The 27708-nt window shown below is 39.7% G+C and overlaps 1 protein-coding gene and 1 long non-coding RNA gene across 3 annotated transcripts in view; both read left to right on the forward strand.

The window, feature by feature from the left end:
- The first annotated feature begins 1086 nt into the window (after positions 1-1086).
- LOC128601805 (uncharacterized) lies at positions 1087-2741 on the forward strand. Its single transcript, XR_008384751.1, has 2 exons — positions 1087-1263; positions 2535-2741. It is a non-coding gene; the product is annotated as an uncharacterized LOC128601805 (long non-coding RNA).
- Positions 2742-5054: 2313 nt separating this feature from the next.
- atf7ip (activating transcription factor 7 interacting protein) overlaps positions 5055-27708 on the forward strand; it is a 57396-nt gene continuing 34742 nt past the window's right edge. The window contains exons 1-2 of one of the 2 annotated variants that reach the window (XM_053615192.1): positions 5055-5371; positions 25587-25657. The gene's annotated coding sequence lies outside the window, so the exon portion shown is untranslated. The remainder of the gene's footprint in view (positions 5372-25586; positions 25658-27708) is intronic. The other variant, XM_053615189.1, reaches the window with a different exon arrangement.

Below are 27708 nucleotides of genomic sequence, written 5' to 3' on the forward strand. Positions count from 1 at the left end.
TCTCAAAATTAAAGTCTCTTCCTTCATGCACTTGCGCTGTGCAATGAAGGGCAGAGGACAGCATAAAATCTACATAGTTGTCCTTCATTTTATCATGTGCCAACGTCAACAAACGAGCACATGCTCTAGGCTTGTTATGCTTGGACCATTGATAAACACAGAGCTCTGTTTCTTTAACAAACAGAGTTACAATGATGAGTCATCATTTCTTCTTACTCCCTGAGGTGAGGACATAAAATTTAAGTGTAAAACACACATTAAGTCTCTGCCCAGTAGTTGTCTGGACATGAAGACAAAATTAGGTCTAATGCTGAATGTCCTGTTACACCCATGAAGTGCAGTGACCGTGAACTCGTTATCGGGGTTTCTTTTAATTCGCAGTGTTTTATTACTGAATACGTTGCTCCCGATTCTACCAGAAATGTGACACTTTGCCCAAACCTTAAGAATGTAAAAGTGTTTACCTGTGAGGGCGAGTCCACATACAGCAATTTGGTAGGACTTACAGTTTTCTCTTTCCTTCTTTTAAAAAAATAAAATAATAATAATTAAAAATAAATAAATACAAATCTCAGTAGAATTTACTTGTGGGTTAAATTTAATAAATATATCACGTACCGCTGATATAATGGAATGAGTCAATGGGGCCTGACACATGATAATAACCCACCGCAAAAATACTGCGCCTCTTGCGCTTCTTAATAAGTACTCTCTTTACTTATTCATTGCTCGAACCGGACTCTTTCCATTAGCAAATATTTTTACCGTTATTATCTCTCTCTCTGTATATATACCCGTCTGTATATATCTTAGTTTTGAATCTGTGATCTAAGAAACACCGATATCTCTGCCGTCGCAGAGGCAAAGTTCCTGAACTTCTTATAAGAAATCGCTCCATGTAATACTTCTCTCTCAATGTAATACACACATTTCTTATATCATTGACTCCCTTCCGTACAGACAGCAATACACAATGACTTCATAAAATTCTAATTCTAAATCTTTGACTCCCTTCCATAGAGACAGCAATACACTATGACTTCATAAAATTCTAATTCTAATTCTAAATTCTTGATGATTCCTACCAGTCAGCGGTAATGCTGCATCGGTATTTCGCTCAACATGGACTTCAGGATGAAACTTTTCCACGAGCGTCCTCCTGTTTGCTTGTTGTCCAGTAAAGCTGAAAGACTCACGCAGCCCAGCCAGGAGAAGCCAAATTGTCGTGGAATTAGACAACACTTGCAGACTCATCCTCTGAAGGTAAAAAGGTTTATTACAGAAAGATGGTTAATACAGGATAGAATAAAGCAGGATAGAATAATGAGAGCGCTCTGAAGCGCTTGTACTGGACCACTACTATATATATATATATATATATATATATATATATATATATATATATATATATATATATATGAAACGCAGAGCATGACACACTTCTGTGTACCGATAAGAAGCAGTTTGAGGCAGTTCAAACAGGCTTTGTTTCAGGGTCTTAGACAGACGAACCTTGAACAGAAGAACATGTTTGTGTCTCTGTAAGCAGATAAACATTCTGTACTGATCTCAGTGACATGACATGGCCTTCTTAGGCGTTATCCTCAGATGAGAATGAAATAGAACAAGAACAAAACTATTACAAAGTAAAAATGAATAATTTCCCTCACAGTCTCTACTGGTAATCTGTTGCCTTCTATTGGTAGCAATGGACCAGTGATGGTAATAGTTTTAATGTTTAGCTGGTGGTCTGTAATGGTATTTGTAGAGGAAACCATAAGGATTTCTGTCATGGGTTCTGTTGTTTTTTTTTCCAGCAGGGGTATTTATACTCAGACTTAAAAGAGCAATGGAGATGGCATATTAATGGATGCACCATGTAGCTTCTTGTGATGGTGGATGTTGCGTGTCATGTTGTGTGAAGAAAGCATGTGCATGTTCAGCATTCTTATAAACTGCACAGATAAAATTGGGATAGGAGCATTTCCCAGCCATCACTGAATCAGTTTATGTCCGCAATATAGGATGTCTGAAAGTCTCCTGTTTCCCCTACACTGACTCACAACATGTGCTCCCTGGTTTTCTCAATAATAAGCACTTTCAGGAACTGCTGGTGGACAGGGTGTACTCCAGGACCAGGGTTGGGTACTTGTACTGTTCAGTTGAAATGCAATAAATTGCATTTTCCCTAATTTGGCTGTCGCTTTTATCTAAAGTAACACACAATAGAGACTTGCACATGCACAACAGCTAAGAACAATCCACATTTATTAAGCTGCTTAACGCTTGGCACATTTAAGGAAATCAAATTATTGTGCGAAAGACATTCATAAATGCCATGCATATGAACGTATTCAGAACTTTTTTCCATGCAAGGATAAGGATTTTTTTTTTCCTTCAAACGTTTTAATCCCATACATGTGCTGTTGACATGACAGTTTAGTAGATCTGCATGGTAATTGCTTAAATCTGATAATGGTGACGGTCTGTGTACGAGCTCAACATTCCTCAAGATAAAAATGTTTTTTTTATAGAAAGATGCTCGCCAGCAGGGGGCGGCGTAGGACAATAAGCAGAACCTCCAAGCTGTTCAACATGGCCACAGGATGGCACACAGCCCAACGCGGGAAACTGGATCGCCACGTGAAACGCGCCAATCACGGCTCGTTGAAGCACGCGGGTTTTCGATGTGTAACGAATATCGCAGATATCGAAAATAAACTGACACGAATATATAACAATATTACTAATTTCATTAAACATATTGCCATAAAATGTGGTAGAAAACAACAGTCATGTGACAACTTTTTAATCGCAGCATCTAAAGTTGGAACCTTCATTAAATATTGTTTGCATAATAGAATAAAGACTCGTTATGGTATAAATGAGTCATTGCACAAAAACAAAAATGCTGTTTTGACGTTTTCTACATGGCTGTCATGCGACAATGTCGCCATGTTTGTGCTCGCGCTCTTTTCCTCCCTCCTCCTCGTCCCTCCCTCAGTCTGACTGTAGTGTGCTTCGCGGGCGCTTCTCTCCTCAGCCCCTCCCTCGTCTTTGAGGGGGAAATGGGCGTGGCCAGAGAGTATGCTTTAGAAAATTCTAGAGCAGAAAAAAAATGGAGGACTGTATACTCACCATTTTACATATGATACAATTCAGCTTTTCACTTTATATATTCTTGAGCTCCTATGTTTAGGACTATTTTGTTGTTTTCTTATGCATGTAAATTCACATACTCAACTGCACTTTAAAAAAACAAAAAAACAACACTTTTTTTTGCTTTTTGTTGTTCTTTTTAATCAGATACTGCCACGTTATTATTTTTTTTTGCGAAACTGTAATGTTAAGATTAACTCAAAACTGCGTAACCAAACAAAGTCCACGCTGTTCTTGTTTAACCAAATAATAGCCTATACTGGGTGTCTCTTTTTCCCCTCATCTGACAGCAACAAGCGGAACAATAAACAAGAATTACTTTTAGTTCTGGGGCCACATTTCAGATCAGGTCTTAATAAGCATGTGATAAAAATAAAATAAAATAAATATACCCCCCCCCCCCACAAACAAATGTAAAACCCCTAGAGGTCCTTGGTGGAACTGCAGTGTAAATAGGCTAGCAGACATTTTGGGCAGAGAGAACACACACATCAAGACTAACAGAACGTGGCATGGAAACAAAATGGCTGACTATATACAGTAGTAAGAGCTGTTATCAAATTTTCATTCGAGCTCTTTCATATGATTTTCTTTGCACTTTTATGTCTCTATTTCTCCGGAAGGTGCTTGGTCCCCCCAATGTTGCTAATTTCAATATAGCAAGATTGCTTTAAAGACAGTATGATACAAAAACTGATACATTTATCTTTGTTAATGTTTAGAGGCCTTTTAATGGAAGATTATGGAAAAGATTATTTTGATACGAGTCATTAATACGGATGAATCATGCACGGTATGAACATAGACATTAACCAATGAGGTAAAATCAGCTGGTCTTTTGAGATTAGTCATCTGTTTATTTATTTTTCCCCCACTCACATTAGCCAATAGAATTTCAAAATTACAAAATAAAATGTATCACGTGATAGAAAAATTACATGACAAACCTAATTACAGCCATGCACACAACCTAGACTTTTAATAAGCCCATTGTTCTGTGATAACTAATCTATTATAACTTGTAATATACTATATCTGTTGTATATTTGAGACATGTTAGAGAGCTGTTTGAACATTTTGCATTGCCATTGTGAAAGCACAGGCTCCGCCCACTTCCCTTCCCCCTCTCGCGCACATCTCTTGTTTCCCTTCCCCCTTTTCCCTCACCACAAACATATTTCTTTTCTCTTTTTTGTTTTTGTATGTGCAGTTTTTAACCTATTAGCTATCAGATCTAAATCCACTTCATTTTAGTTACACCCCACCCCCGAATACACGATGACGACCACATTTTTCGTAGATCCGATACTGGTCATTTATTCCCCAACAACCCCCCTCCCCCACCGCATGTCGTGGCATTGGGATTTGTGTGAGAGGAGGAGGGTGGATGTGGGGGGAAGGGCCGGGCACAGAGAAACGATCCCAGGAAAGTCGTTCTTGAATGCGTTTAGCTGGAATATACAAAGGCACATATAAGAATAAGTGTTAACTATCATTTCAAAAATAAAATGTAAACATATTTTATATAGAGCATCGTTAGCATACTAGTATCAGTAAACCTGAATGGCAATGCAATTTAATGTGGCTATTTACGAATAAAACTCGAGCATTTCTTTATATTACGTTATGTTAAAACGCGGCGTAAAATCATAGTTTAATATCTGCAAACATGAGATGATTTCAGTTTTACTTCCGCACACTATTACATCATTCACGTTTACATCAGTCTACATTTAAATTCACAACAATTCATACTATTTTGTGTTGATATTTCGCTTATTTAGCGTCAGAGGGTGTTTTTTTCTGCTAACTCTTTTACAGCAGGTAGGAGGTAGTCGTTTTCTCTTCGCTCTCGCGCGCGCAGTCCTTGCCCCCTCCTTTCGGCTTTGTAACGCCGTGCGCGCGAGAGAGGAACAACGCTCGAGAGTCTACACTGTTTCACCAAGACCGCGCACACACACATACAGATACGCGCGCGCGCACACACATACAATCCTACTGTCTACAGTCAGTCCACTTGTATGTTTGTCTGACTGTATGCAATTCCGTCACCCTTACGCGTTGACGAATCACGCTGTAAGCCAGGCACATTCAAATTAGGAACTGAATCAGTGCATGTAAACAATAACAAAAGCAAAGACCGGCGCTTTGCTCAAGACATTCTGGAGGTACCGGTGAAAGTACACGCGCATCGCCGGTCTAAAAACACTGGGTGAGTTTTTACACTTTACTAACTTGGTTTGCCGGTTTTTGAATCGCATTTATAGAACTACTGCATTTATCACTGTTTATCAATTTGCAGTATCTACTGCTAGTTTTAATTGAGTTTCAGCCTGTTACATGGCTTTTGACTATAACTGTTAACCCTGTTGCTGGTGTAGGAAGGTTCTGAGGTTTTGAGATTACAGTACTGGACAACATTGTTATACTTTTATATATTTATTTTTTCTAAAATGTTTATTTTACCTCCAACATGTATCTGTTTTTATGTTAGATGTAATTTTTTAGTGATCACATGTCAATGCACAATTCATATTTAACAGTTCCTAATTGGAACTAACCAGTCATTTTTAGTGACTACAAGTCATTGCATGCCAAAGCATGATTAATTATGATACCGAAATGCCATGAATTAAACATAACATGGTGTTTGTGCAAAAGCACATAATTACTGTGCCCTGATGAAATGAACACATCATGACCTAATTAAATTACCACATTATGACAAGTTCTACCATCCAGTTCAAGTGCTGCCCCCTTGAAACAAGTTGCCATCCTGTTGAGTCCTTTGGACCAGCAGCTAGCTAAGGCAGCTAGTGGCTGTTACGCTAATTGTGAATAAAATTTGCCTAGCAAAAAGTCAATTCTTCTGCACTTGTCCACGGGAAAGCAAATAAGAATGACAAAACAAGAGGAATAACATAAAGCTGTATTTGGAAAGGCAGGTCAAATCATTTTTTTGGCCTATCTGATTTGAGTGCGAAAAATTTTCTACTGTCTGAACAGGCAAAAAATATATCCTATTTAAATCTGACTTTTTCAAATCATATTCAAGCCACATTTAAATTTAGCTTCAAATCATCATGCTATTGTTTGGTGTGTGCATTTCGCGATGTGAGATATTTAAGGTAAACAACACAGTCGAAAACCAACAAGAGCCTAGTTCATGGGAGGACCATAAACTGTATGCATACGATACATTGGGGAGAATCTGTAGTGTCTGCAGTGAAGCAACAGCGATAATAGGACCCTGTTTAGTTTTCGTTGGTGCAGTCTGCGCTGAATACATAACAGGACATTGCTGATATGGAAAACATCTCTCATGATAGATCTGCACTATTTAAGTATTTTAATATTATTTGTACTTTCCTATTGTCAATATTTTCAAGGGCATAAAATTTTTTTTCCCATGTTTAAGTTCTCATGTTGCCCACATTCTCCGATGCACACATCGGGTAATCCAACATGTGCACAGATAAGAAAGGAAAAGGAAATTATTTCATTATGAGTCAGTATTAGTTGAAAATACTGCATCATATGTCACTATGTGACCTTTTGAGAAAATCTCGGCATGTAGGAACATATGCTCAAGGTGGTCCCTAAGTGTTTCACAACGGCTCTGGTGGTTATCTAGCATTAATAGATCATACATTACTAGTGATATTAACTCTAGATATGATAACTCGTTTACTGCAAGCCTAGCATTAAGTCCAGAGTATACTTCACTTTTTATGCGTATGCTAGGAACAGTGTACAGTACATGTGACGCAAATTTCGTCATCAAAGTATGCGTGTACTGTATGTACGCTACCAGATTTTTCTAACCGCGCATATTTTGTACACGCAGGTCGCACATGCGCATTTAATTCTTTTGCACCATTTAGTTGTTCCACAAGGTGGCAACAGTGACCCAGTGCCATTGATTCTCAAGGTAGTCGAAGAAAAAAATGGAATAAACGGAAGAGATGGAAACAAGTGCGAGTTAGAACAACAACGGATGGCTACGTCAGACCATCTTCTCTTTCTTTGTTTGAAATTTCTTCAACAATTGAAGCAGCATGTCTTTCTCCTCCATTGTTCGTGGTGTCGTGATTCTTCTTCGTTGTCCTCCTTCACACCAGTAGACCTGCTTTACTGTTCTGTACTGACTCTTGCAGGCCAGGAGGGGTAGTGCAAGGTGTCGTAATGTATATGCGTCGACCACCTGTGTACGCGTACATGTCAAATGGAATATACTTTGAAAGGCTATGCGTACGACTGTGCACATACGCTAGAGTAAACATAAAAAATCTGAGTATACTTTGGGCTTAAATGTTCATTTCTATTACCTTGAATCTATTATCCTTGGATGTATCTACTGTACTTGGTTGAATGGTAGTGCCCATCAGTGTATCTTAGTAGCAAGATAAAAATATTGCAGTATTTGCCTTCTATAAATAATTATGGGTTGTACCATATACTTTAAACAGTGGGTGTTTGACTTGGCTAATTTAGAATAAACTGTGATGGAACTGCCCAAGTAAAACAGTCACCTTTAAATAAAGCATTTACAGCCAGCTGGGTGCCAAGGCCATGTATTTCTGCAATTGTACTTAAGCTATGGTGAATCCACCTATTAGTTAAAATATTTCAAATCCGTAGAAGATAGACTGGCAGCTCTTTGAAGTGTTGAACATTTAGTCATATATTTTATGAAAGAAATTGTCATACGTAACCAAGCTTCTATAACTAATTGGAGAGGTAATTACATAGTGGACCTTGCAGAAGTAATTACCTAGTGGAATATTCCTAGTGAAGTATTCCTGTGTGCATTTCCATCACCTTGTGACCTTGACCTCATGTTTTATCCTATAAAAGGTCCTTGCTGATCATTTGCCCATTGTTGTCCAATCCAACTGACCCAAGTGGCCTGGCAGTCCTCCACTTATTAGTAAAACCACATTCACATTTGTAGCCTTCCATTCTACTCATGTTCCAGACCTGCTGGGGGGGTTTCCATGGGACTACTGGAGTCCATACATCAAAGTCCTTCCAAGGGTTCCTAACATGTCCTGATAGGGCAACCTCATAAAAACTTCTGATGCTGTACTTTATTGAGGAAGACAATTGCTCATGTTCACCGCCAAGCACATGGGGTGTGATGAACCAGCAATCAATCTTTAAAATGTTGGGAAGGTAGACATGATATGCATGTTGCCGCTTTACCATTGTCTGCAAGTGGTACTCCTTTTAGTGCTGCCCTGCAGGTATTGATCAAGCATGTTGAGTGGCATTTGATGGAAGAAGAACTCTCTTGCCTTATGTTCAGATATGCCTGAAAAATCAGGAATACCCAGTGGAATACCCTGTGTTTAGAGCATGCAACCCCTTTATGGTGCTCCCCAAAGCACACAAACCACTGGGCACCACCAGCTAACGGTCACCTCCACGTATTGCTTGAGAACCCTCACAGAACACATGGCTGCCGTGGGTGCATACTCATCTGCAACAGAAGATACATAGATTTATTAATATGTCAGGAAGTCTGGGTTCAGCTACATTGTGACCTGCATGAACTTTAGTGCCCAGATGCACACACTGTATGCTGATTGATAATACAAAATGATACATAAAAAGAAAAAAAATTTGCACACTATAGGGAAAAATTTGCTCGCATACAACTGGCCCTTAGTTGGAAAAAGCACATACAGTAAGAGCCTAAGTGACCACTTGTGAACATGCCAGTATGCTGGAATGGCTCCCAGACGCCAGACTCAGTTTCAAGAGGTGTGCTTTACTGTGCCACTGTAACCCTTACATGTCTAGTCAGCATGTCTGGTCTGATGGGTAGCAGGAGAACCCATGGCCTGTTTGGCCAGATTGGGCCTTCACTGATTACATAGTCTGTTGGATGTGCTGTAGATGTATACAGAAAAGCATATATCTGTAGATTTGGCCAGTGGTGCATTGACGCACCCTGGCCCAAAGTCCCTACCTCTGCCCTGCCTGTGAACCACATTGGATATTGAATCTGTTCGCAAACAAACTGACTGTGGATCTGCTGTTCCTGTTCTAAATTAGCCAGATCACCTGCTGCCAATCTTCAGGTACAGGCTTGCTGCAAGCTCTTAGATGCAGAAGGTGTGCATCTGCCCACTTTGAGAGCTCATTCACCCACCTCAGCAATGCTTGCTGGGAGGCAATTGTTGTTACTCCTCCCTTTTTCTCAGAGAGAAACCTTCAATGGCACCTCAAAATTTGCAGTGGTCCCACACCTTAGGGCATATGCACAGACTTTTGAAATTACTACCGACTATTGAGGTGTAGTATTCTCTTTCACTACTTGGGTTGTTGCTTCCAACATCCCGGCCATGTTTATAAGATCTGCAGATTCCTTGCAATTTACAGACTGCCTCCATAATCGAGACAACTCCAGCTCCTCTCAGGATGATTCACATGGCTTGCAAGTGGCACGGCACAGTCTCTTTTGTGATTGTCCCAAATCTTCCACATGCGAGATCAGGAGCTTTGTTTAGTTGTCACATATGAAGAGAGAGTACATGCAGACCCTGTCATTGCAGGGGCACTAAGGCAACTCACACACACTTTGTAAACACCCTGGATGCTACAGCAAACCCTAAGAGATGGACTGAATTGGTATGTCACTCGACTCATGTGATAACTGTGGAATTGACTCCGCTCCACAGCAACTGCAGTGTGATAAAATGGATTTTGGACAGCAGACAGTGTGGTCAGGACCCACTGATCTGATGTTATCAAACTAGAATGTTTAAACTGCAGGAGGAAAACCAGCCCAGATCAACCATGCATTTTCAGAAATGTCCCCTGGCATCTTCAGTGACTCTTGCTCTGGACGTTTGGTCACAACCTGCACGCAATCACCATTGTGGTCTACGTTGTTGCAGTGGCACAAACATGGCCTAGATTGTAGCCTGTGTAACTCTCTCTATCTGCTGTATTTGAAACATAACTTAGCAGGAAGAATGTGACTGCAGACAGGGGCAGCTAAAAGTAAGCTGACATTAAGTTTGTGTTTCAGACAAAAAGACATGATCATCTAGTTCCTCCTGGTCTGTGTGCCAAAGATCTCTCCAGGTACTGGCAGGTGGTACTCGTGTTTTTTTTGTTTGTTTTTTTAACCAGGCTCTGGCATTGGTATTTGAGTGAGCCAAACCTGACTACTTGTTAATATTAACAGACCCAGTGAATTACACTGCTATGGCTCTCATAGCTTGGAGTACTGCCTGAAGGATTTCTGTGCCCAGCGTGTATGCAGCGCAGGTCTTCATCAGCCTGTACCACTAGTGAGACCACTGGTCTATCTATGAGAAGCATTGAGCTCAGCCCTAGGCCTTCTGCATCTGCCACTGTACCCAGTATGCATGCTCTGTTATTAGATCACAGCTTCAATGTGTTCTTAAACATGAACAACTCTTTAATGAAATGGCTCCGTTATGGAATACTCCAGTTACTTGTTTGGGCAAAATGGATTTGGCGTCTGATCAGCTGTGTCAGGTGGCAGATTCTCAGCCTTAATTTCAACCTGCTTCTCATTCACTGCTGCTGCTGAGCCGCAACCAACCCCCAGAACGTGTACTAGCAGCGCTTTCAGCCCAGGTGGGCCTCAATGTTAGAGAATTGAACAAAGCCACTGGACTTTGTTGCTGTATGCCAGGCAGCTGTACAAAGTTCGTCCAAGTCTTCTCTTCATTAGGCTACTGCTTTACCCCCAACAGCTCCTGCATTTGGCCAGTGTCTGTTTCCAGCTCCACTGCATTTCACTCTTACATTTCCATGATGGCTGAGCAGCTAAGCTTTTTGCCCATTTCTGTTTCTGTTTGCTGCAACAATGCAGGAAAGCAGCTTATTTTTATTATTTCTAGAGGGCTATGCAGCAGTTCGTGCTGCGTGTTTCACTCCATGTTGTAATATGCAGCATCAAAGCAAGGTAATAGTCAGTAGTATTTCCATAGCATGAGAGGTGCATTATGCTGCAGTTAGGGCAAGACTATGAAGGTACTTGTCAAGCTGCTTGTCAAGGTCCCAAACAGTTTGGGCAATTATCATATCCATCATCCAACTCCGTTGGGTCTGGCATGCTGCCCTGAACCGAGGTTGGAAATGTTCACAAATTAAAAATGATCAAATCCTTGGAAAAACCAATGAGTGATATAGCATGGACCTTTTGTACTCTTCCCACATGGGTTATTGGTCATGAGGTGATACTTAACGGTTTGTACTTGGATGGTAAACAAGTACATGGGAATAGTCTGCTAGTTCAGAATGAATTATGTTTACATTTTTTGGTGATACCAAATATTTCATTAGCAACAGATTTCAACAGAATACATCAAAATGATTTTGGTCCCAACATTATTAAAATTTTAATAGGTTATTCATGAATGAGACACAAAGGCAAATTGTCATTAACAGAAAATGATTGAACTCCTGATTTTTTGCTAAAATACTGAGTGCATGAATACCAATATAATGCATGTTGATGCATGTAGAGTGGCCCTGTTTGATTACGCCATTGGATTTTTGCATGATTATGCCACTCATTTATTTAAAAAAAAAATGTTCAAACAGCACCAACTAATGAAATAAACCTTAGTACGGATTAGTTAGTGAAAAGGACAATGATAAGTAGTAGTGTTTACGTGCCACACTACCCCACAACTTCACAGTGCTTTCAGCACTCTGATCCTGTTATCCTGCCTTCTTTTAGGTTTTCTGCTTCTGTATTCCAGTAGCACATGGACTGGGCATTGTGCCTTGTTCTCTCACTGTTTTTGCTGTTTCTTGCTCTTTCAAAGTTACATACCACAACTCAGATTTCATTGTTCGACTCCTTGGTCACATCTCAGTAATGTTTTTAAAATGTACATTTTGCTGCATTCTGTAAGCATATCAGTTTTTTCTTAAAAATATGAAATTATATTTGTGTAGTGTAGGTCAATTAGGATTTTTAAAATATTATTGTTAATCTTAAAAAAAAAAAAAACTACAACAAAACAAACAATCAAACAAAAAAACCCCACCCCCTAGTTTGTGTAAAAATGGTATGGCCCATCCTCCAGTAATTTTCCACTCACTCCTCTGCATTCACTGTGTTCACTAAGGGGAGGGGCATAACTGTGCATGTCCTTGGTGCACAGCCTGACTGTGCTGCATTTTCCTGTGCATACCTTGATTTCTCTATTAGTTTGTGGATTTTTTTAAAAACTTGTTTATGGTGAATTAACGTAATTTTTTTATTGTTTCTTTCACAAACAAGGGGCACAAAAATAGATTTCTTAGCGAACATCAAATGACCTTATGACAACTGGTTTGGCTTTCTACTGCAATGCTACAGATGTGTATAGCTTCAAAACCAATGTTATTTAGACAGATTTTTAAACAGACCCCACTGAGTTTAAGCTAAAGACTGCTAATACAGTACCCACACATTCTTCACTCCTGCCCAGCATGCCGGGTGGCTATGAATCAACAACCCTTAATCATACTTTTGCTCACTCAGTCCAAATGTGGTTAGGATTAAATTGGAGCAAGGCCCATTTTTATGATCAAAGGTCAGCGCCACTGCTGATGCTATGTAAAGCAGTATATCGTTTAAGATTAATATAGATCAGTGTTCTGAATGTGCCTGGTAGTCAAAAATAATCAAAGTAGACTTGTTTTAATCTTATGTAACGCTTGCTTCACAAGTAACATGGTAATAAAATATATTACTGGTTAAATGGTCTTAGTCTCACCTGATGATAGCCCCTTGATGCTAGTTATTTATGTTTTTGACAAATTTCCTCTTTAGAAATAGATTACATTTGCACAATTTTCGATCTTTTACACATTTGACAAGACACCTGCAGCACAAAAGTCAGAATTTCTCGATATTGCATGCTTTTCCATAAAAATATGTATAATATTATATACACCACTAATGTCCATTTTTTTGAAATCATCACTATGTTAATTATTGATTATATTTCTCACTCAGTGAAACATGCCATTCAGTTTGCTTATAGATTAAGCGCGAACTAATGAAAAATACTGACAAAGGATTTAAAGGGTCATGAAACCCCACTCTTTCAGCTCAAGTCTACCTCACAATCTTTTTGAAAAACGCAACTTAAATGGGTGTGGATGGCTGGGAGAAGAAGGGAGGGGAGTGGGTGTGGCAGGGCAAGGCAAGGAAGGAAAAAGGGGGTGAGCAACGGTCATCTGTCAGTGGCCCATGCCGACTCTCACTAAATATCAGTGGTAAAGTGGGAGGAATTGCAAGATTTTTATAGCTGGCAAAGTTAAAGTCCAATGAAATACATTGACTACACACTGACTACACTGTTTTTTCCCTTTAAAAGTAACTGAATGCCCTGGTACACGTATTATATAGATTAAAACGTCATTTCATATAATTGTATACATATAAATGTACATACTATATTATTTTAAATGTTTATATATTATATAGACACACTATAGATGCATATATTTGAAAATAAGTTTGTAATGATGCCCAAAAAAACGGTTCTGTATGTAGATCTACGTACCTTCTGAACACGTAGGTTCACAATAAAGAAGGCTAGTGACATAGAAGTTCCCAGTGGTAGCAGTACGCAGGGCTCTGATGAGGTGGAGGACTTCTTTCCTCCTGAAACCCCAGGGTTAAATGGAGACACGATGGATAGCAGTGCAGGTCCTCTGCCCTATCTAATTGAACCATTAACCCCTGGCGTGACTGTGGAGGAAAACATGGACGTACCGGAGGCAGTGCGGATGGGAGAAATGTCGAAATGGTGACCAAAACCAGTCATCCACACAATCGGTTGCAATAGGCCCAAGCTTTTCACAAAGGAAAGGCACTTCCCTTCAACATGGATGCTCATTGGCTATTGAAGGCGAAGGACAGGACATGGAAGCTCCTATTGGTTCAAATGATGTGTCAATTGGAAAGTTAAGAGGTTAAAAGTCAAGAGATAAGGTATATTTACAAGCAAACTGAAGTTACAACGGAGAATATGTGAAAGATTAGGCACCATAATCTGCCAGTAATCATTTATATTTATATTATACACATATTGTATATATATAAAAATAAAATTATTTACCAATGTAATAATGTGTTTTGGACTAAATATTTTTACATGATTGGATCATTTGGACCTTGGCCAGTGTAACAAGACCGCATTTGTCTGGATGTTTTCGATCAGTGGACTACTATGAGACTTCATAGGCGAGTCGCTGCAGTTTTGTAGGTGTTTGTTTGTATGTTGGTGGTCTGACAGAGACCTTGATTGTAGCTGCTGTTGTGATTCTATCTTGAAACTGTTTGTATCATTTGAATCAAGAATCTTAGCTTTCCAAACGGCCAGCTGGCGGGCCATGGAGCTTTTTGCGGTTAATTAGCGCAAAAGGCAAGTGAAACTTATGGTTAAAAATTAGACACATATCTCCTTTGAAGGGATGGAAAAGTCCTCGGGACTTGGTACGGCATCACTGTCTAGATGCAAACAGCTTTCATGAGCAAGGCCGAAGTCCACCTTTCTCCAATTCTTGTAGGAAAATGCTTGCTACACACAAACAATTTCAATGCGTCAGTAATCGAGTCAATCACCTGCATGCAGCCAGAGTCTAGCCCTGGCAGCATCTCTAAAAATTAACCAGGTTTCAGCTACAGTTAAAATTAATGGATGCTAACATTGTCTTTTATGATGTGTGACACAAACACCTCTGTTAAAATCTCAGAAAACGAAGTTTAGTGTTTCATGACCCTTTAAAAAACGTCCTTCATCAGTCTTTTTATAGCCCAGGGTTTATGAGAGTCCTAAACATGATTTCTATATCTATTAAAAATCATTCAGAAAATGATCAGGCTACTGCAGATTTCTCCATGTGCATTTGCTGCACATTAGGCGTGTCAGCTAAGCTGGTGGTGATTTTTTGTTACTGCAGGAAAGTGTTACATGGGGGAGGGTGGTTTTAAAAGCATACTATTGGCTCCAACAGTTTCCATTGTACCCAGAATGTTTTTCTTTTATTACAGTTAAAAAAAGATTTGAAAAGTATCAAATTTAGTGTTTTTTCCAATATTGTTTTTTCTTTGGAAAGAAAACCTTAATATTGTTCAGGTTATTCAGCCAGGATGATTGTTACTCTCATTAAAATATACCCATAGTATAAAAAGGGATAAACTAGAAAATACATGTAAAGCATGTTTCTCAAAGTGTGTGTGTGTGTGGGGTGGGGGGTTAACTGGTTTAAACCGATATACCAACAGCGTTTCCTGATTGGCCAACAACTGTGAAAATATCTCAAACACATTTTTCTTCTCCCACAGCTTTCTAGCTATTTCATTCTTAAAACACTATTGTGCTATGGTCCTCTAATAACCCTGGATAACGTTCTAGGTAACTAGAGCAAAATGACCATATAGTGGGATCCTGCATCGCATCTTGAAATCTATTAGTAATATTAACAAATGAACCAAAATAATAGCTACAGATACTATTAACATGGGTTATATAAAATGAGAGAACTGTCTGCAAGCAGCTCCAGTCTCAGTGTGTTGCAAACTACAATAACAGGATTGATTTTATGAGCGCTTCATTTTTCCCCAGTTTTGTCTCTGCGATCCCAAACATCACTATGTGTACCGTGATGAATATTCATAGATTAATTTGTGTATATTTTAACATTATAGCCTATATCTCAGTATGGTATACATTTGGGTTAATGTATCAAATAGGACTTGGGGTGTTAAGAACATCATGGTTAGAATTTTATTACACAGTGCTGCTCTGACCACTTCAAAGAAGACATTTTAAAGGATCCTGACTTGTGAACATTAGTTGTTCTGCAAAAGATAAATATTTGGGATATAGGATACAGACATGTAAGGGTTTAAACAAATTAGAATCATAGATACAAACTGAAAAAGGAAAAGCTCAAATAAAGAGCTTTGTCCTGCTGTGTGCTGCAATGTATAAGGTAGAGCACGCAATACACACCTTTCGATTCTTTTTACATTTTGTGTGCTACAGCATTGGAGCAGGAATGGCTCAGTGAGACAGTTCCTCTCCCACCGAGCCAAGCTGGTGGCCATTTTGTGTTACTGCAGGAAAGTGTGGAGTAAAATGTCTGCCGGGGAAGAAGGGAACTTCTCTTAGCAACATAATTTATGTGTAGCCACCTATTGCATAAATACTACACCAGGTTCCACAGTGAAGTTGTGCTGCTGTTTACATCCCAGAATGAATTAACATTTAATATTGTAATATAGTCAATCCCCCCTCCCCCTTTTATTTATCTTTTTTAAATTTTTTAATTTTTATTTATTTATTTTTTTTTCTGTATGCCAATGTATGGATGTTCTCTGCCTTCTCCAGGACCAATACAGTGACTTGTGTAGTGAACCACATTATGTGAATATTTACTGTGAATTTACTGTGACAAATGCAACTGGTTATTTCCTATTTTGTTTAATAACCTTGGTGAGCCTTGTGCAAAGCTGACAGCATTTTTGCTAAAAAAATTAAATAAATAAAAATTCCACTGAGATCTATGCCAGGTGGGTCAGAAACATTATATACAGTAACGTTTGGGCACCCTATTTTTTAGCACATTTTTTTTTTTTTTTTTCATTCTTAGTAGAAGTCAGTACAAAAAAAAATTTGGATTCCCAAACATTAGTTTTCTAGCACAAAATTAAATGTTACAGAAAAATGTTAGTATGTGATTAAAGAAAGCAGCACATTGTGTAAGAGACACTTTTCAGACAAAAAAAAACACAATGAAGGCTGCTGGGTTTTGCTGCAAAAATAAGAAGCGAATGCGACAGTCAAAGTCCCCAGAAGAACCATGACTGGTTCTGTAAGATGCTCAATAAAACTTTCAGCTCATTTCATTATAAAACTGCACTAATTGTACCAGAGACTACCATTTTTATTTTTGTTTTTGTTTTTATTTTTTTGTCACACCAAATATTTACTTTGTTTCATTTACTACTGTTTACTGCTCTTTATGGTATATTTTTTAATGTAGGAACATTTAATTTCATTATTTTGAAGGCATCTTTGCTCTACAGCATTTCTTTAGATGTGCCTAAAACTGTTGCACGGTACTATATAAACAGTGGGTTATAAACAGCGTTTCTGGTGGTGCTTGTGATTTTGGAAAACAGGGGAGGGGGTACCTTGTCAAAGCATGACAGCAGCATTCCTGACTAACCCTGCTTTCAGACTAGCAAATAACAAGTCACCGATGTCAATCAGTTCATCTGTTGTGGGCATGGCATGTCCATGTAAGAAATAAGAAACAGTGGTAATCAAAACATATATTGTCTGCTGTGTACTTTATACACAACACTGTTAGTTGTGTTTAGGATGTCCGAGTATTTAAAAATATTATACCTTTGTTATGTTTTACTTCTATGTTTGTGCTAAAGCAGAACGAAAATTAGAGAAGATTGGAGAATTGAGGGGACATTGTACAACCTATTAAATAGGATTGGTCTGAGGAATTTGGTCAATAGTTTAACTTTAGTACTATCTAAACATAATAAGATTTCCATACACAGATCAGCCATAACATTAAAACCAGTGACAGGTGAAGTGAATAACTTTGATTGTCTCATTACAGTGCCACCTGTCAAGGGGTGGGATATATTAGGCAGCAAGTAAACAGTCAGTTCTCGAAGTCGATATGTTGAAAACAGGAAAATGAGCATGCATAAGGATCTGAGCGACTTTGAAAAGGGCAAAATTGTGATGGCTGGGTGACTGGGTCAGAGCATCTCCAAATCGGCAGGTCTTGTGGGGTGTTCTCGGTATGCAGTGGTTAGTACCTGCCAAAAGTTGTCCAAGGAAGGACAACTGGTGAACCAGCAACAGGGTCATGGGCACCCAAGGCTCAGTGATGCGTAGGAGAGCGAAGTCTAGCCTGTCTGGTCCGATCCCACAGAAGAGTTACTGTAGCATAAATTAATGCTGGTTATGATAGAAAGGAGTGCCCATGGTGACCCCTGTACACTGCTGAAAGCACCTGCAATGGGCACTTGAGCATCAGAACTAGAGCATGGAGCAATGGAAGAAAGTGGTTGGATGAATCCCATATTTTCTTTTACATCATGTGGACTGGGTGGCTTAGTGGTTAACACGTTTGCCGCACACCCCCAGAGCTGGGGGCTCGATTCCCGCCACAGCCCTGTGTGTGCGGAGCTTGCATGTTGCATGTTCCTTCTGTGTACTCCAGTTCCCCCCCCCAGTCCAACGACATGCATGGTAGACTGATTGGCATGTCCAAATTGTCCATAGTGTATGAATAGGTGTGTGAATGTGTATGTGAGTGTGCCCTGCGATGGATTGGCACCCTGTCCAGGGTATACCCTGCCTTGTGCCCGATGCTCCCTGGGACCCAGGAACCTAGGCTCCAGGTTACTCGCGACCCAGTAGGATAAGTGGTATAGAAAATGGATCATGTGGATGGCTGGTTGTGCGTCATCTGTGTCATTTACCTGGGGAAGAGATGGCACCAGGATGCACTATGGGAAGAAGGTAAGCTGGCAGAGGAAGTGTGATGCGCTGGGCATTGTTCTGCTGGGAAACCTTGGGTCCTGGCATTCATGTGGATGTTACTTTGACACATACCACATTGTTGCAGACCAAGTACATCCAAGTACCTTCATGGTAATGCTATTCCCTAAGGCAGTGGCCTCTTTCAACAGGATAATGCACCCTGCCACACTGCAAAAATAGTTCAGGAATGGTTGGTTTCCAAATGGAACTTGGTTTCCAAATTCCCTAGCTCTCAATCCAATTGAGCATCTGTGGGATGTGCTGGACAAACAAGTCCAATCCGTGGATGCCCTACCTCACAACTTAAGGGACTTAAAGGATCTAATGTGAATGTCTTGGTGCCAGATACCACATCACACCTTCAGAGGTCTTGTGGAGTCCATGCCTCGACAGGTTAGAGCTGTTTTGGTGGCACAAGGGGGACCTACACAATATTACGCAGATGGTTTTGGTGTATGTCTGTTAAGTAATGTTGCCAGAGGACAACTTTAGTAATTACAATTCATTCACACAGGTTAAGTGATCTCTGTATGAATAACAGAGATAGGAGTGTCTTCAGGATGTACAGTATCTCACAAAAGTGAGTACACCCCTCACATTTTTGTAAATATTTGATTATATCTTTTCATGTGACAACACTGAAGAAATGACACTTTGCTACAATGTAAAGTAGTGAATGTATAGCTTATATAACAGTGTAAATTTGTTGTTCCCTTAAAATAACTCAACACAGCCATTACTGTCTAAACCGCTGGCAACAAAAGTGAGTACACCCCTAAGTGAAAATGTCCAAATTGGGCCCAAAGTGTCAGTATTTTGTGTGGCCACCATTGTTTTCCAGCACTGCTTTAACCCTCTTAGGCATGGAGTTCACCAGAGCTTCACAGGTTGCCACTTGAATCCTCTTTCACTCTTCCATGATGACATCACGGAGCTGGTGGATGTTAGAGACCTTGTGCTCCTCCACCTTCCATTTGAGGATGCACCCTCAATAGGGTTTAGGTCTGGAGACATGCTTAGCCAGTCCATCACCTTCACCCTCAGCTTCTTTAGCAAGGCAGTGGTCGTCTTGGAGGTGTGTTTGGGGTTGTTTTCATGCTGGAATACTGCCCTGCGGCCCAGTCTCCGAAGGGAGGGGATCATGCTCTGCTTCAGTATGTCACTGTACATGTTGGCATTCATGGTTCCCTCAATGAACTGTAGCTCCCCAGTGCCGGCAGCACTCATGCAGCCCCAGACCATGACACTCCCACCACCATGCTTGACTGTAGGCAAGACACACTTGTCTTTGTACTCCTCACCTGGTTGCCGCCACACACGCTTGACACCATCTGAACCAAATAAGTTTATCTTGGTCTCATCAGACCACAGGACATGGTTCCAGTAATCCATGTCCTTAGTCTGCTTGTCTTCAGCAGACTGTTTGTGGGCTTTCTTGTGCATCATCTTTAGAAGAGGCTTCCTTCTGGGACGACAGCCATGCAGACCAATTTGATGCAGCGTGCAGCGTATGGTCTGAGCACTGACAGGCTGACCCCCCACCCCTTCAACCTCTGCAGCAATGCTTGCTGCATTCATACGTCTATTTCCCAAAGACAACCTCTGGATATGACACTGAGCACGTGCACTCAATTTCTTTGGTCGACCATGGCGAGGCCTGTTCTGAGTGGAACCAGTCCTGTTAAACCGCTGTATGGTCTTGGCACCCGTGCTGCAGCTCAGTCTCAGGGTCTTGGCAGACTTCTTATAGCCTAGACCATCTTTATGTAGAGCAACAATTCTTTTTTTCAGATCCTCAGAGTGTTCTTTGCCATGAGGTGCCATGTTGAACTTCCAGTGACCAGTATGAGGTGAGTGTGAGAGCGATGACACCAAATTTGACACACCTGAGACCTTGTAATACTAACAAGTCACATGACACCGGGGAGGGAAAATGGCTAATTGGGCCCAATTCGGACATTTTCACTTAGGGGTGTACTCCCTTTTGTTGCCAGCAATTTAGACATTAATGGCTGTGTGTTGAGTTATTTTGAGGGGACAGCAAATTTACACTGTTATACAAGCTGTACACGCACGACTTTACATTGTAGCAAAGTGTCATTTCTTCAGTGTTGTCACTTGAAAAGATATAATCAAATATTTACAAAAATGTGAGGGGTGTACTCACTTTTGTGAGATACTGTATGCTTGGTTGTTGTTGCTGGTCTGACAAGTAACTTTAAATGTTGTCTATATTTTATCGTTATGCAATTTAAACTCCGCAAATACTAGGTTTTGTTACTGTTTCAGGAAACCTTTATGACAGAAAAGAGCATTTCCTGGCGTTTCTTTGCACTGAATTAAAAGCACAAAATCACTTTTCCCAAAGGATAGAATGGAATCTTTACCAACATGCCAATTTGGACAGGACATAATATCTGAGGTTATTTCTACTGGTTGCTTTATAGAAGGTGAAATATGGCAGAATCTTTCCAGAGGTGTGCACGCAGTATATAAAAATTACTGACATCACCGATTCAGACCGGACTAGAATCCCAGTGATACTCAGGGATTAGTTACATTACCCCACTTCCTCATATAAAACTAGTCCAATCCGAATAGGGCTTTTGTCATTTAGCAGGCTCATAACTATTTTAAAGAATTGAGAAAGCCTCTGAAAGTCTTTGAGTCATTGTTGTAGGCTTGAAATGATTCTTTTGCTTTGTTGCTTGGTAGTGTGAACGCAGGTAAGGTCTTAGGTTTTTACATTTTTACCCCATAATCTTAGTTAGTTCACATCTCTTTCATTGTGTATTCAGTTTTATGGAATAGACCTTTTCAAAATGTGTGTGCAATATTATTCAACTATCTTTGTTAGAGGAAAGGGTGTTCTTGTCTTCTATGTATGCTTATAACAAATTTTGCACAGAAGTATCTCTAGGTTACTAGGGACAAAGTGTTAGCAGTTTAGCTCCACAATCCTCAGCTATGGTTGTCACCTTTTCTAGATGAAAATGGTATAGTCCAGCACAGATGCCCATCCCCCACTCCACTTCATTTTCCCCTCACTGTACTGTCAGGATCATGCTAAGCTAGAAAGACTGCTGTTCAAACTGAACTGAATATACACGTTTCATATACATGTTTCTCTTCACTGCTGTTCCTAAGAAACTGTACCGTTAATATTTAACATGGATAAAACCCTGCTGTTTATTAGAGGAATGTAAACGGAGTGCTTGCCAGAATGTTGTGACAATAGGTTTACAGTGTTTAGTCATCAAACACTAAAACAAACCTAATAGGAGCTGTGAAAATAGGAAACTACAAATCATAAGATTTTGAGTAATATATATTAAGCCCATAGTCTTGGCTTTGTTAAATCCTGCAAGCAGTGTTAAAATGGTGTACTCCATGCTAGGGTGTACTTTTCTACTTGTTTTGCTTTTTTGTGTCTGTCCAGATGGTGGTTCACTCATTCCTACGTGCAAGCCACATCCATTTCCATATATTTTGAACTAGTTCGGGTAATTTGTTGTTTTATAGTTTATATATGTCTTAAAGCATGAAGAATATATGGTGCACTCTGGAGATACCATAGTGTTGCGCAAAAAGGATAAAGAAATAGCCAGGAGGATGAACGACAGCCACAGTGAACTTTGCAAGTTGTAAAGTACAGGGGTTAGGGGGCCAAGAGCTGTCTCATTGTGCAGAAATAGAACAAGGTGAGATTTTATGGGCATATGTTTGGTACCTCTCTGGTATATTACACATGGTACATTCCTAACATCATTACCCCTCCCCCTTATATTTTCCCTATATTTTCTTTTAAAAAAATAGCTGGCCACCCTTTTTTATTTTTTAATTTTTTAATCAAAGCAGTGTCTATTGAGGACTTCCATCTAGGGCTGTGATAGTGGCCATGACAACCACACCACCACGGTGGTAGATTGCCACAGCGGTGGTGGAGGGCCACCTGCGGTAGTGTCACTTCACACGCCACGTTAATGTTTCTGCTGGAGTGGGCACTTTGACAAGTACAAATGTTTTGAATATAAGTGTAATAATAATAATAATAATAATAATAATAATAATAGTTGCAATATTAATTTGTATTTATAGCCTACCATATGGCAGGAGATTCTATCTTAATACAAAATTACATAATCATAATCAAGTGCCTTATATGGTGTTGTCTGTTAGTTTGGCTTGGGTTTGTTTCAGCACGGCAAAATCCAGTCAGGTGAATGCTGCAATTTCACTTCAGGTTCTGCCGCTGCGATGGATCTTGTTGGGAAACCAAATGTTACATCGGTGATCTGGGAACATTTTGGATTTGTGCCTAACAAGAGAAGTGAACCAATAAATTTGAATGAAGCCATATGTCGGCTTTATGGGGGAAAAAAAAAAAAGTGTTAAATGGGCAAACACTAGCCTACAAACCTCAGGAGCCATCTCCAGGCATGTCACCAGCCGCATTTTTTAATTTTATTTAATATTTAGATTTTTAACATATTATTAAGGTTACCGTCCTATTGGTATTTCTTTCAAAGTTTTCTAGTCTTGTGGTTTGTCAGAGAAACATGCGACCTTGTTTCACTCCATCTTTTTATTATCCACTTCTTTGAACCTCCCCCTTGCGGGTCAATCACAATACTGTATCCCAGAGTGCCCTCAGGCTTTTTTCAGGAGACTGTATTTTAAAGATAATTTTGTAAAATCCAAATAAGCTTTACAGATCTTTATTGGAAAGGGTTTAAATATGTTTAAACATGTTTTTCATGCTTGTTCAATGAACCATAAACAATTATTGCACATGCACCTGTGGTACAGTCCTTAAAGCCAGTTCACACTGTATGAGTTTGGCCACGATTTGGTGAGACAAATTATGAAAATACTGAAAGATTCCTATAATCCTAGGCCAAAATCTGTAGTCTTTGATCGCTAGTTTGACATGTTCCCTGACAGCCAATTAATGGCCATTGCAATCAAATTTTTCCTGCGATTAAATTCTGACAGTGTCAGAAGATTTGAGGCAAAGTCCTGCAGTGTGGCTTCTCCTACTCCGTACGAGTCTTCTTGCGTGCGTCTGTTTTTCTCGTCTTGACTGTCGTACAGTCTGACGTTAATGACAACTGAGATCCTACAGTGTGACACGGCTTACAGCAGGAATCATGTTTGTACAGTCTGACAATCAATAGTCACAAAGGACTACTAAATATCACTAGCAGTTTACAGGCAGTAGGTAATTAAGGCCACAGTTGTACTTACGACACTAAAGAGACCTTCCTACTGACTCTGAAAAACAGAGAAAGATGCCTAGGGTGCCTGCTCACCTGCGTGAACATGCCATAGGCCTGCTGGAGGGAGGCATGAGGACTGCAGATGTGGCCAGAGCAATAAACTGCAATGTCTGTAATGTAATATGCCTAAGTCAGTGTTACTGGGAGACAGGAAGGACAGCTGATCGTCCTTGCGGTGGAAAGTTACATGTAACCATGTGTCCCCCCCAGACGTGTTTGAGAACTTGCAAACGCCTTGGGGAAAGAGTGGGGTAACATCTCACAGCAAGAACTGACAAATTTGGTGCAGTCCATGAGGATGAGATGCACTGTAGTACTTAAAACAGCTGAAGGCCACCCGATACTGACTGTTACTTTTTATATTTATTCAATTCAATTTTATTTGTATAGTGCTTTTTACAATGGACATCATCTCAAAGCAGCTTTACAGAAACATATAAACACGGGATACAGATTTTAAATGTGTGAATTTATCCCAATATAATATAATATAATATAATATAATATAATATAATATTAACCCCTCCCTATCAGTTTCAGATTTTCTGTAGCTTGCCATCTTGATAATGAGCTATTAAGTTGTCTGTTCTATTAAGTTGGCTGCAACTTCACATATTTTCAGTCCTTTAAATTATGCATGAAATATGCATGAGCTTCAAAATTTAATCAATTTTTTTTTGTGCGAGATCAGTAATCTACTCTGAACCTGGAGCCAGCATGCTAAGTTAATTAGCTATTGTATAAGCTTTGGCTAGTGATTAAAAAAAAATCCTGGTTGTTATGGGATGTTTTGTTACATTGATCTCAGCTTTGCAAATTTGTACAAGGATTAGTCGTTATAGCTTTTCTCATAACTTCTTGCAAAATTCAACACAAACTGTAAGATTGGGCTGATTTAAGGAACAGTGAAAAAAGAGAATGACTGCTGAACAATGTAAACCTCACCAATGATTTAGGAGTTTTTTCCTACCATGCGGAACGATGTAAAGATAGAGCAAGTGCTGGTCATTCAGATTTTCCCCTTACCTCACGTTCCAGTGCTGCTGCAGGCATGATTTTGTGGAACAGTTCCTCTTTCATTGTGCCAATCCGGTGGCCATTTTAAGTTACTGCAGGAAAGTGTGGAGCATAATGTCTGCTGGGGGAGGGGAACTTCTCTTAATTTTTGAGCAAAATAAATGGAAAAATAGCTATGTGATTCAGGGAGTTCATGTGTTAATATCAAGCAATCTAGTTTTCAGTTTTCTCACAGTCAAGAGCGTGATGATTAATTCATAGTTTGTGTTAGTTCTGACAAATTTTTAAAGAGCAAAAAAACCTGATAATAAATGACTAATTAAGGAGAGCACCTGGATCCTGTTTGCACCATGTGATTTAAAAGCTGTAGATTAAAGGGCTTTAAAAATCATGTAAATTTCTTTACTTGTTTCTTGTTTAATCTAAATGTGTAGAGGAAGAAAAGAACTCCCAGGAGACAGGTTCTATCCTTAGCAACATGCAGAAACGATGGTTCATTTTTTCGTCTGTGTTTAACAAGTAGCATATGGCACTAATATTTGTTTTCCCCCCCCCACAGGTGTCAATCATCACACACTGATCGTCTTTTCTTGCTCAGCACTAAAAATTGGCAAAGCAGATCAACTTGTGGTAAGTCTTATTTTTATGGATAGACTTCTCCTGTTTCTTATGCTTTGCACTGCCCACATGCACCTAAAACAAACTACTTAATTCAAACAGTATATCACACTTATTATTTTGGAACACACAGTTGGTGTCTCACACTTGTTTATTCAATCACTACTCGCATATCAGTACCATTTATAAGGTGCTCGATGTAACACCAGAATGCAGAACCTGTAGTCTAATGAAATTCAAATAATAATGTCCATTTCACTAAAACATTTCAGTAGTGTATGAGGGTGCCATTAGAGAAAGGTGTTATTAGCTTGCTCACGATCATTTGTTGTTTTTGCCCAAGGCACATTAGGTAGACATATGCAGTTACTGTTTGCTTTTTATCTAGGATTAAATAAAGCAGTGAATGGTTGGGAAGGTGCATGACAAATTTACAAACTGGTACACTGGAGCTTAAGATACATAAGTCTTGTGTGTACTTAACCCCCCCCCCCCCAAACCTAATATTTGCAAATACACTGAATGACACAATAATGAACAAACGTTGAAACGTGGGTCATTTTAGGGCCCTGATTTAGCCTTGTTTTAGGGTGTCGTACCATTAGGCATCTCTAATAAAAAACAAAAAACAAAACAGAAACTCAAATATAGTATAGCAATTTTGAAAGATGAAAATTATAACTATGATGAAGTTCTGACAGATCTAGATCCAACAATTGTTCTTTATTTTCATGAAGGACAGAAGTCTTTATTTTTTACTGGTGGTAAACCAAGAACTGGGGTGATGTTTGCAGTCTGATGGTGTTCGTGGTTGCATGTTTGCCTCACACATACAGGGTTGGGGAGTTCGAATCCCGTCTCTGCTCTGTGTGCACAGAGCTTGCATGCTCTCCCCATGCTTCAGGGCTTCCTTCAGGTACTCCAGTTTTCTCCTCCAGTCCAAAGACTGATTGTTGTAGGTTGATTGGCATTTCCAAATTGTCCATAGTGTGTGAATGTGTGCGAATGTGCCCTGCGATGAGTTGGCACCCCATCCAGGGTGTCCCCTGCTTTCTGCCCCGAGTCACCTGGGGTAGGCTCCAGGCTCCCCTGCAAACCTGTGTAAGATAATTGGTATGGAAAATGGATGGATAGCTGGAATCCTGATATAGAAATTACATCAATGTCCAATTAAAAGCACAGCTCTAAAGTTGGAAACATTCCCAGCATGAACATGAACCATTAAGTGGTAGACCATTCAGACATTACTGATCTTTTTGTTTCATTTTGTTTCATCTACATGATATGAGGTCTTGCACCCAAATAAAGCAAGCCAGAATTCAAAATGCATACTTCACATAGAAGTTTCAGCTATATGATTATGTATCGGTTATCTTAAATGTTCATGTATAATTTAACAGGATAATTCATTGATCATCTGAATTTAAGTACCCACCCACTTCCTCCACCCCCATTGGATGCATGCTGTAGTACCAGCCTCTTTCTCACTCCCTCCTTCCCTGTAGGCTTATGATCACTAGTGAAGCTTGCGTGTGTTCCCTTCAAATAGGTGGTGGCCTACTTTTAAAAACAGCTGTATAAGGTCAATGCCCCGCTCGTCCCTCTTTCAAAACATGCCCTATACCCCCATGACACTCTGTAATGAATCATTCTAATGCTGAACAAGCTTCAGAATGCTAAATATAATAAGTTATATGAGCAAGACTGAAATCGGTCACGGTGGTTGTTTTGCAAGTCGGTTAAGGGTTGATTTGTATTTTGCAAGAATTTACAAGGGGTGCTGTAGCAAATTTTGGCTAGCATCCTGCAAGTGTTGGACATTCTTTCTTGTTGTTAGCATGTGCAAGGACATGGGCCAGATTGTCAAGACCCAGTCACTATTATAATTAAGAGAATACTGACAGCATTTTAAAAGAAAATTAGGCAAACCCATCTTGCTGGTTACTAAATCTTAACAGTGGAATCTTTCCTTTGGTTTTGGTAAATGTGGTAACTGAAGAGTTAAGATTCAATGTTTGTTGGATTCTGAGTGGCACACCAGTAAAGCTTTACCCCAATCATCA

This window comes from Ictalurus furcatus, chromosome 26 (genome assembly GCF_023375685.1).
Source record: "Ictalurus furcatus strain D&B chromosome 26, Billie_1.0, whole genome shotgun sequence".
NCBI lineage: Eukaryota > Metazoa > Chordata > Actinopteri > Siluriformes > Ictaluridae > Ictalurus > Ictalurus furcatus.